Consider the following 6,144-nt stretch of genomic DNA (forward strand, 5'->3'; position numbering starts at 1 on the left):
GATGTAATGTGTACATTATATAGGGAATTTAGTCAATAATATTATAACAACTTTGCATGGTGACAGATGGTAACCAGTCTTCCTTTGGTGACCATTTTTTATAAATTTTTTAAAGTTTCTTTATCTCTACACCCAATATTGGGCTCAAACTCACAACCCTAAGATCGAGAGTTGCATGTTTCAACCGACTGACCTTGTAAATCTGAAACTAATACAATATTGTATGTCAATCATTCTTTGAAAAAGAAAAAAAAAATCTTCAAAAAAAGATTTTGGAGAAAAACACAGGAGAAAACCTTGAGGATCTAGGGAAAGTGTTCTTAGACTTGACACGAAGAGCATGATTTATAAAAAGAAAAATTGGGGGCACCTGGGTGGCTCAGTGGGTTAAGCCGCTGCCTTCGGCTCAGGTCATGATCTCGGAGTCCTGGGATCGAGCCCCGCATCGGGCTCTCTGCTCTCTTGGGGAGCCTGCTTCCTCCTCTCTCTCTGCCTGCTTGTGATCTCTCTGTCAAATTAAAAAAGAAAAAGAAAAAGAAAAATTGGTTAATTGGTCCTCTTCAAAATTAAAAAATTTGCCTCTGTAAAAGACCTTGTAATGGGGGGGTGTCTGGGTGGCTCAGTTGGTTAAGTGTCTCTGTTTGGTTCAGGTCATGATTTCAGGGTCCTGGGCTTGAGCCATGGGTCAGGCTCCCTGTTCAGCCAGGAGTCTGCTTGTCTCTCTGCCCCTCCCCCTGCTCATTCTCTCTCTCTCTCTCTCAAATAAATAAAATCGTTATAAAAAAATAGACCTAGTATTGCTTCTCGGCCTTTTGGCTAAGATTAACGGTAGTATCTGTTCTTACCAGTTTAAAAAAATAGATCTTGTAATGAGGATGAAAAGAGACTATAGACTGGGAGAAAACATTTGCAAACACATATCCAACAAAGGACTTGTATCTAGAATATACAAAGAGAATGCCAGAGTAAAAAAAAAAAGCTGATCAGAAAATAGTCAATTTATAAGCAGACATTACACTAGAGAGGATATACAGATGGTGAATAATAAACACATGAAAAGATGTTCAACATCATTAGCCAGTAGGGAAATGCAAATCACAATGTAATGATACCTTTACATACCTGTCAGGATGGCTAAAATAACAAATATTAGTAACATCAAATGCTGTCAAGGTTGTGGAGAAACTGGATCATTCGTTGTTGGCAGGAATGTCAAACAGTACAACTCCACTGGAATATAGTTTGGTGGTTTCTTTAAAAATACTAAGCATACAGGGGTGCCTGGGTGGCTCGGTGGGTTAAGCCTCTGCCTTTGGTTCGGGTCATGATCCCAGGGTCCTGGAATCGAGCCCCGCGTCGGGCTCTCTGCTCCGCGGTGAGCCTGTTTCCTCCCCTCTCTCTCTCTGCCTGCCTCTCTGCCTACTTGTGATCTCTCTCTGTCAAATAAATAAAATCTTAAAAAAAAGAAAAAATACTAAGCATACAAATATCATATAACCCAGCAATTGTACTCTTGGGCATTTCTCCCACAAAAATGAAAGCTTATGTTTACACAAAAGCCTGAGCATGAATGTTCATAGCAGCTTCATGTGTAATAGCCAAAACCCAGAAACAATCTAAGTATCCTTTATTAAGTGAGCAGGTAAACTGTGGTAATTCATACCGGCGTACTACTCAACAGTAAACGTGAATCCAAAACTAATTCCTGCAACAATGTGGGTGCATCTCAAGGGCATTATGCTGAGTTAAAGAAGAGAAACCCAATCTCAAAAAGCTAAAAAACAGAAAATAGTGGTCAAAACAGTTTAACGGAAGCATTTTTTGCTAGCTCATTACCTAGGCCACTACCAAAGGCTCTCAAATTTTTTTTTTTAAAGATTTTATTTATTTATTTGACAGAGAGATCACAAGCAGGCAGAGAGGCAGGCAGAGAGAGAGGAGGAAGCAGGCTCCCCAATGAGCAGAGAGCCTGACGCGGGGCTCGATCCCAGGACTCCGAGACCATGACCTGAGCCGAAGGCAGCGGCCCAACCCACTGAGCCACCCAGGCGCCCCGAATTTTTAACTAATCAGCAAATTTATACTCATTTGAGAAGAATTCTCAAGAGGTATGTATGACTCTTACCACAGAGAAGTTTTCAGAGCCCTCTTTGAAATATAGGTGGTAACCTCCAGGGTCACAATTTGGAAGTTAAAAAAAAAATTGTTAAGATAATTATTTTTGAGGAGCACCTGGGTGGCTCAGTGGGTTAAAGCCTCTGCCTTCGGCTCAGGTCATGACCCCAGGGTCCTGGGATCGAGCCCCGCATTGGGCTCTCTGCTCAGCGGGGAGCCTGCTTCCCTTCCTCTCTCTCTGCCTGCCTCTCTGCCTACTTGTGATCTCTGTCTGTCAAATAAATAAATAAAGTCTCTAAAAAAAAAAAAAGATAATTATTTTTGAGTGAAACCAAACTCACTATCCGGAAGGATATATGATTCTAGAAACGCCGTTCATTGTATTCATTCATCCATTCCACAAATATTTCAAAATGCTATTTAATGCACTATCTCAGGAACCAGATTAGCAGTGAGCAAAGCCTATTTAAAATCTGTGCCCTAGGCAAGCAGGGATTAATCCTAGTATTAGTGATATTACTATGATAAAAGGCCCTTAAAAAAATACAAACAGTTCAATTAATGGTCATTATCAATGTATATACAGCCTACTATACAGAAGTGATTACAGGAATCTATGGGTCAGATTTTATAAATGTATAAATTTTATAAAAATTTTATAAATTTTATAAAAATTTAGTCAGTGGAGTAAATCAAGCCATATAAATACCAAATACATATGTTGTCACTCCTAGGCTTGTCTTGGACCAGTATGTTGGCAAATCTCATCTAAATAGAAATAGAAATTACTCCCTCAGGGGCACCTGGGTTGCTCAGTGGGTTAAAGCCTCTGCCTTCGGCTCAGGTCATGATCCCAGAGTCCTGGGATCGAGCCCCATGTCGGGCTCTCTGCTCAGCGGGGAGCTTGCTTTCTCCTCTCTCTCTGCCTGCCTTTCTGCCTACTTGTGATCTCTGTCTGTCAAATAAATAAATAAAATCTTTAAAGAAAAAAAAAAAAAAAGAAATTACTGCCTCAGAATCTGGCCAGCTCAGTTGGTGGAGCACGAGACTCTGATCTCAGGGTCATGAGTTTAAGCCCCATGTTGGGCGTAGAGATTACTAAAAAAAAATAAAATAAAATAAAATAAAATAAAAATTTAAATTTATTTTTTAAATTAACATATAGTGTATTTTTTTTAAGATTTTATTTATTTATTTGACAGACAGAGATCACAAGCAGGCAGAGAGGCAGGCAGAGAGAGAGAGGAGGAAGCAGGCTCCCTGCTGAGCAGAGAGCCCGATGTAGGGCTTGATCCCAGAATCCTGGGATCATGACCTGAGCGGAAGGCAGAGGCTTTAACCCACTGAGCCACCCAGGCACCCCCCCCACCAAAAAATGTTTTTAAAGGAATTATTGAAGTACCAAAGGCACTGTGGAAACTTTAACTGGGTCCTCTGAATCAAAGCCAGATCTTTGTGGGGCTTTTGAAAACATAGGTTTTTTTTTTTTTTCTTAAAAATTGTTATTAATGTTAACAAGTAATGAGTTTATTCTTATTATTATTTAAATGAGAGTATTTTCTAAATTTCTCCACTCTAATGTCTAATATGATGGAATATTGATAGGCATAACAGGAACACTCTGAGATCTTCAATAATTTTTAAGAGTATTAAAATTTGATCTAGGTGGTTCAGTCAGTTAAGTGTCTGCCTTCAGCTCTGGTCATGATCCCAGGGTCCTGGGATTGAGAAGCAGGAAGCCTGCTTCCCCCTCTCCCTCTGCCTGTGGCTCCCCCTGCTTGTGCTCGTGCTAGCTCTCTCTCTCTGTAAAATAAATAAATAAAATCTTAAAAAAAAAAAAGGAAAAAGAAAAGAAAATTTGGTCTCGAACTCTAAGACCAAAATATTTGAGATCAACTGCTTTATGAAATAGATGTTATGCCCATTTTATGGTTAGTGTAGTGGGGCCCAAGGAAGGTCAGGAAGATAATCTTTTATTTTTTTTTAAAGATTTTACTCATTTATTTGACAGAGAGAGATCACAAGTAGACAGAGAGGCAGGCAGAGAGAGAGAGAGAGAGGGAAGCAGGATCCCCGCTGAGCAGAGAGCCCGACGCGGGACTCGATCCCAGGACCCTGAGATCATGACCTGAGCCGAAGGCAGCGGCTTAACCCACTGAGCCACCCAGGCACCCAGGAAGATAATCTTTTAAAAGAGAAACCTAATTCTACCTCGTTTTCCTTTCTGTTCAGCTCTGTGATGTAGATATTCACTTCATCCTCTGAAAGGAACTTATTCTACTGTACTGTATTAAGTTTGACAGCCCAACATGTATATTTCTTATTACCTCTGTCATCAAGTTTAAACTTTTAAGAAAAATTATTGAAAACCTGGAAATAAGACAAAATATTGCTATGCGCCTTTTCAAAGTCATCCCGGAGTATTGTCTAAGAAGCCAAAGTGGGGCTCATCTGACTCTACATCTTATTTGGCTTGTAATGTACTATCGACAGGGCCCAGAGTCGGTAAGGTCAAATACTAACCTGTGGGAGGTCAGTGGCAAATGATATTGTCAGGCAGAAAAGGTAACTCCGAAGCCCACTGCGCTCTTCCCCTGACCACAGAAAGCAGTGTGGTTGCCTGTGATGTTGCTGTCTTATCCCCAAGTTCTTTTCCTCACAGACTGTATGCTTACTCATGTCTTCCATTCTCCTTGGAGCCGGGTATCGGGTCCTGCTGGTTCCTTCACTAACGAGTTTCGTAAGAAGAACAAATAAGGTGCCAGTTTGCCTAGCAGATGGGGAAGGAGGTAGCTTTGACTTGGGAAGACGACCCTGTCAAGGCCTCCCTGGTAAAAATCATCATTTTTTTTTCTTGCAATCTACATCAAACAAAACAATTCCTAAGCCCAAGCAGGTAGTTCACTCGTTTGAAATACTCTATGCACTCACTGAACTCCACTGTAGTCACATAACCCTGCTAAGTAATTTCCTGGAAACTGTCCTCTTAACTGCCCTCCCTCAGCTATAGATTTAGCTGAGCTAAGCTGTATTTGGTGGTGTCTACTGCCATCTGGTGGCCTTGTGTTGACATAACTAGTGCCTCATGGAGTAGTTTTCAAAGCGCCCCTACTTTACCCTCACAATAACCTATGAGGTAGATATTGTTATTCCAATTTGTTTAAATTTTTTTTCTTTTATTTATTTGTCAGAGAGAGAGGAGAGCGAGCGAGCACAGGCAGACAGAATGGCAGGCAGAGGGAGAAGCAGGCTCCCCGCCAAACAAGGAGCCCGATGTGGGACTCGATCCCAGGACGCTGGGATCACGACCTGAGCCGAAGGCAGCCGCTTAACCAACTGAGCCACCCAGGCGTCCCCAATTTGTTTAAATTTTTTAAATTAATATTGATCTTACTGTAAGCCAAGCACTATACATGAGTGATCTTATTTATTCTCCCATGTACTGTGTGTGGGTTTTTTTTTTAAGATTGTGTTTATTTCAGAGAAAGAGAGTGCATGCCCACAAGCACACGCAGGGGGAGAGGCAGAGGCAGAAGGAGAAGCTGACTCCCCGCTGAGCAGGGAGCCCTCTGGGGGACTCTATCCCAGGACCCTGGGATCATGACCTGAGCTGAAGGCAGACGCTTAAGGGACTGAGCCACCCAGGAACCCCTACTCCCTGTTAAACCAAACAACAACAACAACAAACCAACAGTGGAATAAATTTGAGGATGTAATTGGCAAATTTTTAAGTGAATTAACCATCTGGCTGCATCCCATCTAGCAAGAAGAGGGAAGTCCTGAGGAGCTGTACAAAATGGAAAAAGGATTGTCCCAAGGAGGGTCCTCTTCCCTTAAGCGGACAGGCTAAGGTCTTACCATGTAGATTGCCTCATCTTCCCTTGCAGAAGGGAGCGGAGGACAGAGAGGGTCTGTGTGACAGGTTACTGTGCGGGGGGCTGATCAGAAAAGTCTTGACTGACCAGTTAGGACCAAGTTTCTGTGGAAGGTTGAAATTGCAATTAAACTGGGTAGTAAGCCCCAGTTTGG

The 6,144-nt window shown here is 41.8% G+C and overlaps 1 pseudogene; it reads left to right on the forward strand.

Annotated features, from left to right (window-relative positions):
• Window positions 1-796: 796 nt before the first annotated feature.
• On the forward strand, window positions 797-909 carry LOC125094434 (uncharacterized; annotated as a pseudogene).
• Window positions 910-6,144: the final 5,235 nt, after the last annotated feature.

The sequence above is a fragment of the Lutra lutra genome, chromosome 2, assembly GCF_902655055.1.
Source record: "Lutra lutra chromosome 2, mLutLut1.2, whole genome shotgun sequence".
Classification (NCBI taxonomy): Eukaryota; Metazoa; Chordata; class Mammalia; order Carnivora; family Mustelidae; genus Lutra; species Lutra lutra.